Below are 14,809 nucleotides of genomic sequence, written 5' to 3' on the forward strand. Positions count from 1 at the left end.
AAAATAACTTTTTGCCCAGGTAGTAACAAAATGTTATTAAGTTAGTTGCAATTTCCCCACAACATCCTAAAAGATTTTCTTTATACACATCTAACAATTAAGTTTTAACAGCCAAGTAGCAGGGGGTTACTATACCACTATGCCCTATATCACCCTACCCCTTGCACTTACTTTCTCAACTTACCTGCTCCCACCCTAGCAATTGTGACAGGAGTGATCTTTAGTGAATTACAGAGGTGAATGGCAACTTTACCAGGCTTTTATCTTTGTTCTGCAAGTCTCTTGCATGGCGTTCGGTTCACTGAGTAACTTTCTTAGCTTATGACCAGCATCACAATTAAGACACGTACATATGAAGACAAGACAGAGCTACAAGCTACAGACAAAATAGTGTCCCTGTGAGGCGAAGAACTCATAATGGTGTTTCCGCAGTTCTTCCAGCAGCGCACAAGGGTACGATATTCTTTAGATTGGTCAGCAAGGACCTCTAGGTGTGGTCGCCTTCTACACACTGACCACTCTGATTTCTTCTAATAGAGAGATACCCCCCAATGCCAAGTCACGTCCCCAGTAGCTCACCCGCTCCTATGAGGCAGTCACAGATAAAAAGATCCAGGTGCAAGAACCTAGATACCTTGTACTCAGACCATTCCTTTTTTCCTATTCCTATTTGGTGCTGAAGAGTAAAGTTCCTGATCTATGGTTCATAAGATGCCCACTATTAGGATATAGGGAGTGACAACACTTCCACTGTCGATGCTCCCCTCTTCCATTCATTATAATAGCTCTCCAGTCCCAGAGATCACTGTGTGGCCATCCTCTAGCCAAAAAAGCAACAAGCTGATGGATGGAAGGCTTGAATGAATCCCCGCCATTGACGATCACGCAGGACGCATTCCAGTCCATCGTTTTTTATCCAACATGCCACCCTAGACAAAGGTCCACCTTATGCAAATCATTACTGACTCTATGCCTTGTGGGAGCAGTCCATCACCAACTGCTCGGTGAGGCCTGCTCCAGGAGAAACCACTAGCAACCCTAGACTAGTTTCATCCTATTTGGGCAACTTCAGTAGGGTGTAGCTTGTGTCGTGTGGGACAGTGAGCACAGGACCGTACTCTGCTACAAGACAAACTATACCTTGATGAAAACACCTTTGTAGGTCAACACAGGACCGTGGTTGCTTGTGTTACGATTTGGAGAGGACTTACACTGACTGTTTGAGCTGGACTGCTTCTACAGGAGCAGAATCAAGTCTGATGTGCTTATGATGGGTCTCTGTCCGGAGTGGCATTGTGTGTGATAAACAATGGACTGGGTTGCAGCCATGAGTGATTGCCAGTGGCTGAGATTAATTCATACATTCCATCCATCACTTTTTGTCTTGATACAGTAGATGCCCTAAGTGTGACAGATGTGGCCTGGTGTAGGTTCTGTGCTCACTGTGCCATACCTCACTGAAAAAGACCTAAGTAGGTGGACACCGACCTGGGGTTGCTTGTGGTCCCGGCTGCAGGAGACTAGATCTGGAAATTTGGCCTGGACAACTCCTATAGCAGCAGAATCCAGAATGATTTCAACAAGAACAATCTCTGACTAAAGTGCCAAAGTGGGTCAAACACTTGGGATACAGCCCAAGTAATTGCCAGAGGCTGAAAATGCAAGCATCCCATCCATCACGGTGTCCTTGCTGCAGTAGACATCCTCTTGCAAAAGGCACATCTAAATCAATTATTCATAAATCTTCTGAAACGGAAACATAGCTCCTCTCTATCCTTCTCTGTTTATGTACCAGAAGAAACAGAGAGCCCTATTTAAAATTTGGCAGACTAAATACTCTTGTCAAACATGGCAGATGCCCCCTCTGCTGTATAACTGTGGAATTATATCCTTTGCATATGCAACTGGAATATCCATTGGGGCAGATTTCCAATAACTGGTGCATCCCTGCATATCAGCAGGGATGCGCCAGTTATTGTGCGCCATGCCTCCGCTACCATAGATGGGCTGCATTTGCAATGCGGCGCACCATGGGGCAAAAGCGGCACAGATGCGTGACGCATCTGTGCTGTAAAGGCGGCCCATTGCTGGAGTTGCGTCGCATGCGCGATGCAGCTCCAGCAATGCTCTGGGGGGGCCCTATTCTCCCAATGCTGCGTCAATCCTTTTGACGCAGCATGGGCCCAAAAGTGACTGAGTGAAATCTTGTAAATTTCACTCAGCCACTTTTAGGAGGCGTTTCTGCGCCGGAACGCCCCCCCGCGCACAGGAACGCCTACTTCTGGCACAGGGCTTTACAACTTGACGCATCTCCCAGATGCGGCACGTTGTAAATACCCCGCAGCATGGCGCATATTTTGCGCCCCTGCTGCGTCACAAAAGTGACGCTACGGCGGCGTAAACGAGGTGCAAGGGGCTTGTAAATCTGCCCCATTATATTTTGACAGACTATCCCTTCCACCAAACTCTAAATAAGGTCCAGAATCCTTCATAAGTAAGGCTCCCTGTTTTTCGTTTTTACAGATAAATACAGACAGAAAACATGTAGTCTTGTCTGTATTTATTTTTAAATGTGGATAAAAACGGAAATTGTATTGCTTTTTGAGTAATTCTAAATACTGTCTGCCATGACTGCCAGGCCAATAGCCGTGTGGATTGATGGGTAAGGGGGCTAAAAAAGAAAGGAATTTTACTAAAGGGTCTTTAACAGCAGTTGATATGCGCATGGTTGATACTGAAAAATGCATATTTTCTTATAAGTGCATTGATTTATCTTCTGTGGGTGTTTACAACATTAAACCCTAGCAGGCATTCAAGTACAAGTGCATATTTACTGGTTAAATAAATGTGGAAATATACAAATTTCAGCTTCATTTTTCCACAAAACCCAAAATAAATATGGATAAATACAGATAACATTAGTAAAAAATTAATATGGATAAATACAGACAGAAATGTCAAAAAAATAAATACCATAAAACCGGGAGCCCTATTCATAAGTTACAGATGGGAAGGACAGAATCATGCTATATATGGACTGTATTGCAAGTAACAGCATGCAAAACCCATGGGATCTTTCTCTTGCGCGCCTGAATAGACCGAGAGCAGTGAGTGTAGTCTCTAAACAGAGTTGGGTACCGCCTGCCAGACTGGTCTGAAATAAAACAAGTCAACTGTGGCAATTTCAAATAACAGAACCTAGAACACAGTTGGTCCCACAAGAACAACAGACAATGAAGTCTCTACATTAAATGTTTTATTTTAAAGGATTGTAAGCATACAGAAGCTAATTCAATATAGACAACATTAATTAGTCAATGGTGCAAAGCTCAGTTAAAGTACAGAATCAATCAAGAGTTTAGGAAAGTTCAGATCATCAAAATGCAGAGTGTGAAATGAGACAGAACTCTGACATAGAAAGGGTCTCTCTGTCACATGAAGGAATCACACACTTTTATAGGGTTCTAAACAAAGTATTTTTAATACTTTTTTCATTTTATTAATCCCAGAGCATTACAAATTACTCCTTATACATTATACAAATGATGTCTTCAATACCAATTCATATCTCAAATATACAATTGTATACCTTTAAATAGAAGAAATGAAAAATAAGTAACAACCTTAAGAACAGCCTGATTAATACATTTCATACAGATTCTACAGTACAGTACACCGATATCAAAAATATCTTTGAGCTGAAGATACCATTCTTGAATGAAAACAAAAACATTTCATGGGTCCTCTCTTAATTTACTAGATAAATAAATATTTAGGGTTCCATTAGCATATCGGGCGGATCGCCACTGCCCGCATGGCGGCAGCAATCCGCCCGACATTTGTGCCTGCCGCATGCCAATTCCCCCACCGCCATATTACTATGGCAGGGGACCCCGGCAGACTGAAAGACCGTCTGCTGGTTTTCCGCCGGTAGGCAATCCATCCGATTGCCTACTGGGCAGAAAACTGTTAATATAGTGGCGGTGTCTGGTAGACACCGCCATTCATATTATGATGCATGCAGGATTTTGCCTTTCCGTGGCGGCGGCAGGCGGTTCTCGCCATTCGGGGCCCGTAGCGGGCCCCCTGGGATTCGGGGGAGGGTGGGGGGTACACATGGCGGTGCCTGCCATGTTGTACATTGAAATACACAACTTGCTTTTGTGGCATTGTGGCGAGCGGTGCTTTCAACACCGCCTGCCGCAATTTTACAAATGCGGGATGCGCCCTCCAGTGTGGCGGGCGTATCCTAATCGTAGGTGCGGGACCGCCGCATGCAGTGCAGGCGGTCCCGTTTCCCGGGGCTATGGTGGGCAGAAAAAGTTCGCCGGCCATTCTAATGAGTCCCTTAGTGTTAATAAGTGCCCATTATGGTATCATAAACTCTGACCCAGTTGTTCTGCAGAGTGGTACATATTATCTTTCCAGTCCATAATAGGGGGCCAGATCTTTTTCCCCAGCTTCCTGGCCTGTCTACCCCTGCATTCGTAGAGGGGCATCTCCTGTTTGTATACAGCAAGCAGCCGAGCTAAGCAGGCCTGAAACGGGGGAACATCCAGGTACTTCCACCTGGTAGCAATTAGTATCTGAGCAACAGCTACTAATAGAAATATAAAATATGTCTGGGTTGTATTAAGACTGATATTATCATTCCCCAAAATCATAAGAGTTGGGCTAATGTTGATCCTAATGCCAAACAATCCTTTCCAAAATAGCTCCACCCCGTTTTTAAGGGTAATAACACAATCATAAAACATGTGAATCAGGATAGCTGGGCCTTCTATACATCTATGGCACTTATTGTCTGTTCTCTTTCCTCATTCAAAGAGTTTATCAGATGTAAAATATTAAATAAAGTTTTAAAATGTGGCGCCTTCAAGCTCGCTGATAAGAATATCTTTGCGGCTAGTTCCAAAGCATTTTTGATATCAATCTCCAGGTCCCCAAGCTTCCTAGCCCAGTTTGTGTCAATTTTTTTCAAGATCATATGGGAGATTTTCTGAAATAATGCTAAAAATATCTCTTATTTTACAATCACCACGGGTGATTGCCTCCATCAAAGGTATTTTATCAGTGTTTATAACCTCCCTGTTGTTATTCCAGAACTCAACTTGCATATATTTAAAACACTGAGTTACCAAGAGACCAAACCGTTGCTGTAAAGAGGTAAAAGGAAGTAGCTGGCCTAGTTAGAGTATGTACCCGATTACTGTCAGAACACAATGATCCCATTGTTTGCCCATTACATCATAGAAAAGTGTAGGAAAGAGAGAGGAGCGCCACAGTGGAGTATGTCTGCTATATTTTGGGAAGTTCATAACTCTGCAGACTTTACTCCATACCTTCCATGCACTAAATACAATCTTAAAACATACTTTTTTTTAAATAACTTGGCTCCCGCTGCCCAGCAGCACTCCACCAGCCCTTCTTCCCAAGGCAAGTTCATATATTTTTGGGAGTCTGTTGTGGCTCTGCTGATCTGTCCCTTCCTTATTTTCTGAAAGAAATAAGATACGCATCTGTTGTATAATACCAGCCCAATAATATAGTCTAATGTAGGGTACCTCTGCGGGAGAGAGACTTTATTGAGCACCTAACCTTACCATATCGCCGAATAAAATTTATAAATATAGCATCCAGGGTCTTCAATATTGTTTCATCGATAACTACTGGTAGTGATCGAAAGAGATATAATACCTTGGGCAGCATGGTCATTTTTAAAACATTAGTCCTACCAATAATTGATAAGTGCAGTCCATTTATATGTGTTAGGTCAGCTGACATTTTCTCCGTCAGAGGGTCAAAATTTATTTTTGCTATGGAGTTTACCTTGGTGCTGATACGGACTTAAAGATACACGGCTGAATTGACATGCAGAGGGTCTTGAAATAAAAGATTATCTGTGCAGATGATCTGTGTTTGTTAAAAGAATAGCATGAGATTTTACCAAAATATTCGGCTATAGCTTTTATTTCCCTGATTGCTCCTTTAGTGCCAGGGGTATTGATAGCGATGTCATCGGCATATGCAAGAACCTTAGTCTCATACCCTTCGCTGATTATAGGGCTTATCCCCAGGTCATTTATAATCTTTTCAATCCGAGGGTTTATATAGAGTGCAAATAGGATGGGGGAATATGGACACCCCTGCCGAGTCCCCCTCGGAACCCTTATGACATTTGATTCCTCTCCCATTAGTTGGAGCCGTGCATATGGTATGGATAGGAAAGCATAGCTTTGATAGCAGTAATTATTTGGGGACCAAACCCCCATAATGTTAAAATACCCCATAAAAACCTCCAATCCACCCAAACAAAGGCCTTCTTAGACCAGGAGAAGCAAGATGGCGGTCGCATAGTGGCAGTATGTTAACCGGTGCATGCACTATGAAATAGACTAACCTGCTAAGATGCCAGTGGACCACGATACTCACAGCTGCCTGAGAGCTCCTGGGGCTTGCCCACGAGCTGCGTTAATTTTGAGGGGCCTTGTGATGTTTAGGTGTTTGACAGCGGCCATCTTATCTCACTCGGATTGCTCTCTTTGCTGCAACTCAACATGGGGAATGGGACCCAAGACAGCCGGCAGAGCCCAGAAGAAGTCGGGCTGCCCTCCATCCAGGCGGGTTCGCTACTGCAAGAAGACAAAACCATGGAGCCAATCCCGCGGTCAGGACAGCACACTCACCTGCAATCTGAGGCTGAGTGGAAGGGGGAGGCGGGGCTGCTGGCGGAACACGTCCGGCCGGCCCAACTGCTGTTGAGCTCCAAAGGGGGTCAAGTCTGAGACCAGACCTGTAGGAGCAGGAAGTGACTGTAGGGAATGTACCGAAACAACAGAAACCCCCAGAGGCAGTCCTTCCAGTGCTGCAAAATGGATCCATTCCTCCTTCTCAGCCTTATGAAAATAAGATCTTGGTGACAGGACCTTTCGCTACGGAGCATAATAAAAGTATGCAGGAGTTTTTTTTCTACCCAGCTAAAGGCAATGCAATTACAACAATCAGTAACTCCTTAAATATGGCTGAGGGGCTTATGACAACTACTGTTGCTCCTGAACATACAGGTGGGAGTAAAGGTGCTGCCATGACTCTTATAGGGGGGGGGGTATAAGCTGAGCTCCACAGAGCACACAACCACCGGATACTACACACGATCAGTATGATTCTAACCCTCTTGATTCTGCTACTGCTATGCCATTGGGCCGGAATAAAGAACTCGCTGTGGGCTCAGCAATGCTTGGATTACAGCATGGGGGGCCGAGGCTGTCAAATCTGAGATTAGCGATTGCTTTTTTTTCGTTATCTGACACAGCTGAGTGGTCTTTGGAGGGGTCAGACATCCTTCAGCATTAGTGGGAGCAACAGTGATCTTGAAGAGGGCATAAAAAAGAACAGACCGCCCATAAGATAGGTAAAAAAATCAAACCAAAGAACCTCAAAAGGAAAGGATCTAGCCTGGGACTACACACCTACATAGCGCATGGCTGGCTCTCCCCATGTGAATCTGTAGGGGGCAGGTGGTACTGACTCCCCTACACTAGATGCAATTTATCAAGCTATCTCAATGCATCGCAAGGAGACACATCAAGACAGTCCAAAGGCTCAGACTGCATTGAGGAAAGTTCAAGGGGTGGTCAGGAAACTGACAAAATTGTGAAATATAATTGGGGATCGCCTTATGGACCTTGAGACCAGAACGGCCGCAACTCAGACAGATCTTGTTGTTACTGAAGTACAAGCTGTGGATAATGAAGCGCGACTAGTCGATATACAATGAAAGCTGGAAGATCGAGAAAAGTGCCAGAAACGCAACAATCTCTGCTTGCTTGGGGTCCCGTAAGGGGTCAAAGGCTTGGATATTTAGACCTTTGTCATAGAACTCCTGTGGACCGCCCTCCCGGAACTCTCAGGTTGTAATTGGGTACAAGAAGTCCAGCGGGCCCATAAGGTACCCTTTGTACTAAGACAGCCTCCTAGGGAAGAAGCGAGGCCTAGGGCTATTCTTATCTATTTCGGACATTTTCTCCTCAGACAAGCTATCTCAGAGAAAGCAAGACCTGATTCAAAGCATCTTAGCGGAGATATTTTGTTTTTTGTCCGACCAGACTTTTGCCATGCTAAGGTCGAGAGACGCTGGTGTCTAAGGCATATGATAAAACCTTTCCAGGATCTAAATGCCCAGGCTTATGTGATCAACCCAGCCCACCTTAATGTAATCTGGCAGGCAACACTCGCTGTTTTGATTCGGAGGTTAAGGCAAAAGAGTTTTTGAATGAGAGAACAGGGCTATAAGCCTACTCCGCGAACTCTGGTAAGAACGGCTCTGATGTCAGGAGTAGGATTAGGTCTGGGGGGAAACAGGGATTCACCTTTTTTGTATTCATTTATTATTGAGCGTATGGTGTCTCTTACCTACATATGCATTTTTTTCTGCACGTTCTCCTTTTTCACTATTATGTTAATATCAATATAATCCATGGGTCACATGAGCTGCTTCCATCTCCTCTCAGACTGCTTAGCAGTTGGTTAGCTTCTCAGAGTAGGGGGAGCTTGGGGGGGTTGAGCGGGTCCAGGTTAGGGGAGCTCGGGCGGGGGGGGTGCAGGGGGCGGTTGCAAAATGAGAAAACACTGAGAGCAGGAATTAAATTGGTCCGACGCATCTATTTTTGTAGTAAAATTTAATAAAGATATAATTAAGAACAGTAAAGTCTATCCTGAATATAGTTCATATGGCTAAAATCTATATATGCTCAGGAATTTAGGGGGGTTCAATGACAGGACAAAACGGACAAGGGTGGCAGAGTATATGTGGCTAATAGCCCCATATCTTATATGTATGCAAGAGACGCATATCCCATGGGAGAAAAAGAAGTTGATGACCATAAAGGGATATAACTTGCTGGCATGCTCTTTGCAGAGGTCTAATATTCAGGAGCTCACCATATTAGCTAAACCACAGATAGGGCCTGCTAGGTGGGCGGTAGTCTCACTTGAGGTAGGTCTTGTAATCTGTGTAGTTTATGGATCAAATCAAGATGACCCAAAGATACTTGAGGTTGAATTAGCCTCTTGGCCACAGCCACTGGTCGTATGTGGAGACTTCAACATACATCAAGCTACTGGTCTCCAGCGAGGGCAACAATATCAAGGCAAGAAACCTCACATATATAGGGCATTAACATCCCTTATGGATAGTCATGGTCTGGTAGATACATGGAGTCGTCATCATCCTAGCGATCCAAGGTACACCTATTACTCTTGCCCCCATAAGAAATATGGACGTCTCGATTATTTTTGTATTGCAACTAACTCATTGAGGAAAAGTAGAATTAATAAACTCCAGAGGATTGTTTCAGATCATAAAGCACTCGTTTTAGAGGTTGAAGTCCAAGCAACCGTTAAACATCGTAGAAAGTGGACCTTTGACAGAAAGTTACTTGCAAATACCACTTTTGTCAAGCATATTAGGAATTGGTTACTGGGGTTCTACGACATTAATAGATATAGTGCTTCACGTGCCATAGTATGGGACACCTTCAAGGCCGTCTTGAGGGGAGAGATTATAAGTTTTGTCACTCAGGCAAGGAGACAGTTCCAGGCTGAAAAAGAAAGATTGCTGAGGGAATTGGCAGAGGTGGAGCAAGAACATGTGTCACAGATATCACAGGGGCAGGGGGTGGCTCAAACCCAGCCTAAAATTATCACTTTGAAGGCAGAAATTAACAGCTGGATAAATCGGTGAATGGCTGAGGACTATCAAATACATAGGAATGAAGTATACAATTATGGAGAGTCATGCGAACAATGGAGCGGTGCACTCCCAAGTCAATAATGCGTCAATGAAGAAGCTTGATCAGTGTCTTCGTTGCAAAAGTATATCAATCTTTATTTTCAACAATCCATAGGGTTTGTAAACACATCAGCCAACGCATTTCGTTCAAGGATTGAACTTTGTCAGGGCAAAATAGTGAAAGAATTGATAAATAACTATTAATTAGGCAACATGGGTTTAACTGGCCCAACCTGGTCCGGACCCTGTTCTGGAATAAAGTCACCAACACTCGGTCATGTCGCTGCGAAAGGTGTGTGGGCCTCCTTGATAAGGGCCAGCAAAGTATTCCTGCAGTGTCAGTTACGGAGTATCAGCTCATAGGACAGCAAATATGGAGAGTCAGTGGGTAGAATGCTTATGTTACTTATAAGCAAAGGAAAGCCAGAAGAAGGATAGCCTCAGTACAGAGGGATGGAAGAAGCTATACAGAGATCAGTGATACACTTGGGATATTTCAGGAAATGTATCAGGCTTTATACAAAGGAGATGATGGGCCACCTTTGGATATCTCTTATATAATCCCAGAAGAGGATCTTGTGGGGTGGCTCTAGAACAATCTGCTACGGCTAAGCTAGAAGCAGAAATAACATTAGAGGAGGTCATTGAAGCCATGCAACATCTGTCTTAAGGGAAAGCTGCCGACCTGATAAAATACCTATTGAAATAAAAAAATGGTTCAACCCCAACTAGCTCCTATTCTATTAGATCTGTTTCTAGGGGTGCAATATACCGGGTTTCCCCCGGAATCATGGAAAGGAACTGAAATTGTCATATTCCCCAAGAAGGGAAAACCTGGACAATCCAGCCTTGTACAGGACAATCTAACTGATAAATACAGATGCCAAGACTTATTCTAAAATATTGGCAACTTGGCTGAGTAGAGTCATAACCCATTTACAGTCACCATGGCAACATAGGTTTATTCCTGGCAGATGGACTACAGATCATGTATGGCGGGCGATAACTCTCTTCAACATTACTGCAGGGACAGGTGACAGAGGATTTCATACATTCAATACAATAGTACATGGTTCACAGGCTCCGAGCCAATCCAAATAAAGAAAGGAGAGCGCTTTTTCAACTAAATACATTAAACAGGATTCTCATAATTGTGCTACTAAGAGCTTCTCATGAGCAATCGTATACACATTGAATACCAAAAGTTACATGGTATGCGATTCTCCCTAGGACAGGTAGATGTAACCTTGAATGTGCACATTTTATTCGGAGCAGTCTGTGAAAGTCTTCATCCTTCTGAGGGACACATCTAATTTTGTTCTAGAGAGACACAAAAACGTGAATCTATTCATGTAGTGCAATGAAATATCACAGAAAAAGATTGCGTCTAAGGTCCAGTTTGCCTTAACTTAGCCTGAGCATGAATTTTATTTATGGACAAGCATCACATTCGGCAAAACAACTATATCACAAGTGCCTATACAATTACCAATTTTCAAATTGAGGGGTGAATGGATGAAAGACTCAAATGAAATGGACCAACATGTTCTTATCCGGCATGCTGTTTTCTTATTGATGCATGTATGATTTGCTACTCTGTTATGTTATGTTATTCTCTCTTTTATAGCGCACGAATCACCGGGGGCATCTCAGCGCTTTACTCTGAGTCATCTCATTGGCGGAGTTGTCGAGGAGCAGGAGTTTGTTAGAACAGAAATGCTTTTAAGTGTTTCCGGAAACTAAGATATGAAGGGATTTCTCGTAGTGATTGGGGGAGACTGTTCCAATATTTAGGGGCGATGTACGAAAATGCCATGCCTCTTGATCGCTGTCGTCTAATACGGGGTACCTGAAGTAGCTGCAATGAGCCGGATCTTAACAGGCGAGATGGAGTGTATCTTGCTAGTCTGTCCTGGAGATACTGAGGGCCTTGACCATGCAGTGCGCTGAAAGTGAGGCAACATATCTTGAAAACCGGCCTTTGTTTAATTGGCAGCCAGTGCAGCTGACGTAGCAGTGGCCGAGAGGGGAAGCCTACCGGCATATTCAGGACCAGCCTTGCTGCCGTTTTCTGAATGACCTGCAATTTTTGCAAGGCAGTGGCTCCCACCTCAGCCAGCAAGGCATTGCCATAATCCATACGGCTCATGACTAAGGCCTGGGTTATGGTTCTCCGATGTTCCGTGGGGATAAAAGGCAGAATCTTTCGCAGTAGCCTCAGTATGTAGTAACATGCCCCTGATATTGCGGCCACCTGGTCATGCATGGACAGGGACTGGTTAAGTTTTATACCCAGATTGTTTACACATGGCTTTGGAATGGGAGGGGGCCCCAGTTGTGATGGCCACCACTCATTGGTCCAGACCGCGTCAGCCTTCCCGAAAAGCATGACTTCCGTCTTGCAGGGGTTAAGTTGTAAACAGTTGGAAGTCATCCACTGAGCGATTGCCAGGATCCCTTTAGCAAAGCGGGTTCTGTCTGCTTCGGGATATTGGCCGATGTTAAAAAGCAGCTGGGTATCGTCGGTGTACGATATTATTTCAAACCCCAGGGCTTCTACCACCTTAGCCAACGGAGCCATATAGATATTAAAGAGCGTGGGGCTAAGGCAGGAGCCCTGGGGGACGCCCTTATCCAATGAGGTTCTTTTAGATTGGTGGGGACCTAGTATGATCGCTTGAAAACGATCTGCCAAAAAGTTCCGAAGCCATTTGTGGGCTAACCCCCGCATGCCGTATGCGCTTAGCCTCTCCGCAAGCCTACAATGAGAGATGGTATCAAAGGCCGCGGAGAGGTCAAGCAAAATCACGATGGCTGAACCGCCACTGTCCTTGTTTATTCTCAAGGAGCCAGTCACAGATAGAAGAGCCGTCTCTGTGCTGAATCCTCGGCGGAAGCCTGACTGTGAGGAATCCCAAGATGTTATTCGATTCCAGGTATCCATTCAGTTGTCTATTAATCAGGCCTTCCAGTAGTTTACCCCACAGAGGGAGCAGGGAGATGGGGCGGTAATTAACCAGTTCCGCCGGGTCGGCCGTGGGTTTCTTCGAAATAGGGCGCACAAAGGCCTCCTTCCACAAGGCAGGAATCACCCCCTCACTAATGGAAAGGTTGAATATTTTTTGTACTGTAGGGGCTAGTATATGTGATAGGAGTGACATAGTTTTAGGTGGGCATAGATCCGTTGGAGACCCTGATTTGGCAGAAGTTAACGCCCTTTGGGTCTCTACTAAGGTGATAGAGTCAAAATGTTCAAGAGAACAACTAGGGCTAACAGGGTCATCCTCAAAGTTGTCTAGAACGGGGGGGGGCAAGCCTGGATGTCCAAGGGAAAGTTCGCATAGATCTTTTCAATCTTTTCATAAAAGAACTCGGCCAGTGAGTCACATAGATCCTTCGTCTCAATAACGGGTAATTTGCATACCGTGGGTTCTACGAACTCTTTTACTATATCAAAAAGGGCTTTGGCCGAATTTTTGGACTGTTCAATTTGGATTGCAATGGTCGCGCACCGAGCTGCCTTCAGATTCCGATGATATGTGGCGAGTGCGACTTTGTATTTGTGTTTTGTTTGCTATGTTTTTTTGTGTCTCCATTGCCTTTCCAATTTTTTGCATGCCGACTTTTCCTGTCTCAAGTCTGAAGTGAACCATTTAGCCGACATACCGCTAGGAGTGGGACTAGGTTCATGTTTCAAAGGGATAATGGAGTCCAGTGCCTCCTTCATCCCCTTGTTGAGTCCTGACAGTCTATTCTCTACATACAGGTCTTCTAATCCCTCTGTTAACCGGAAAGCCATCTCAAAGGCCTGAGGGGTAAGTTTGTCCCAATGCCTATAAGCCTTAGGGCCCATGACGTTAGGCAGGCCAGAGGGGGCCTGGGTTGGCAGGGGGGAAGTAAACTTGATCATCCGGTGGTCCGACCATACCAAAGGCTGCGGATGGTCACATCTAAGATCCTCGATATTAGTGAAGACGAGGTCTAAGGTATGGCCGCCTTTATGCGTAGGACCGGATATTCTTTGATAAAGGCCCATATGTTCCATGTCTGAGAACAGTTTGTTGACCTCAGGGAGGGAGGTTTGTTCCCCGTGATAATTAAAATCCCCAAGTACTCTAAACTTAGTGGTTGCCAGGGCATAAGTAGCTATCAGATCTGTGAGAGTGTCGGAGAATGCATTTTTTGAGCCAGGTGGTCTGTAGACTAAAAGCGCCCGTCCAATACTCTGAGGCTGAGAAATTTGCTTTGAAAATGCCAATTTCCATCAGCTCGTCTTGATATGAGTAAGCCCATGATATGTTGAGGTGCTGTTTAAAAGCAATGGCTATGCCCCCCCCCCCCATTTTACCCTTCCTGTCAAGATGCATACATTTATAGTTTTCCGGGATCGCAATCTTGACGGATGGGAGGTTGGTGTCATTCAGCCAAATAGTGCTACATGGCAGAGTGACAGTTTCCTGGATCGAGGCTTCTCTTAGCCCAAGTGAAGAAGGTTGGGCTCACTTGCTGCACGTACTTGTTCATAGTTGTTTGGGGTTGACCTAGAAATTACATTGTGATCAGGGCTGCTTTATGTTCTCAGTTCAGTGCTTAGCTGCTCCCTCTGGACATCTTTGTACAGAGCAATGACAGGAACCACCAGCCCAAAGAAGCACTTTTTGAAGTGGTCTGTAAATGTTTTAAAATCTCTCTCGTAGAATGGGTACCAAACCAGGGGATCCTCAGCATCATAGAAGTACACTGCAGTCCAGGTGATCGGCTCGACCACTCCCATATTGAACATCATCAGGAATTTCTCCTTTCGACTGAAGTTGCCTTGCTTGGTGTAAACATTTCCAAAATCTTTACACTTGTCAAAGGGAACCTTTGATGTTTTTTTGGGTTTTGGCATCTTGATCTCCAATATAACAGACCCATACTTTGGGTCTTCATAAATCAGGATGTCCTCTGCTAGCAGACATTGGTACTGTTCATGCGCCCTCTCGGTGATATTGTCCACACTCTCAACCAAATCCTGTG

This window comes from Lissotriton vulgaris, chromosome 12, assembly GCF_964263255.1.
Source record: "Lissotriton vulgaris chromosome 12, aLisVul1.2, whole genome shotgun sequence".
Classification (NCBI taxonomy): Eukaryota; Metazoa; Chordata; class Amphibia; order Caudata; family Salamandridae; genus Lissotriton; species Lissotriton vulgaris.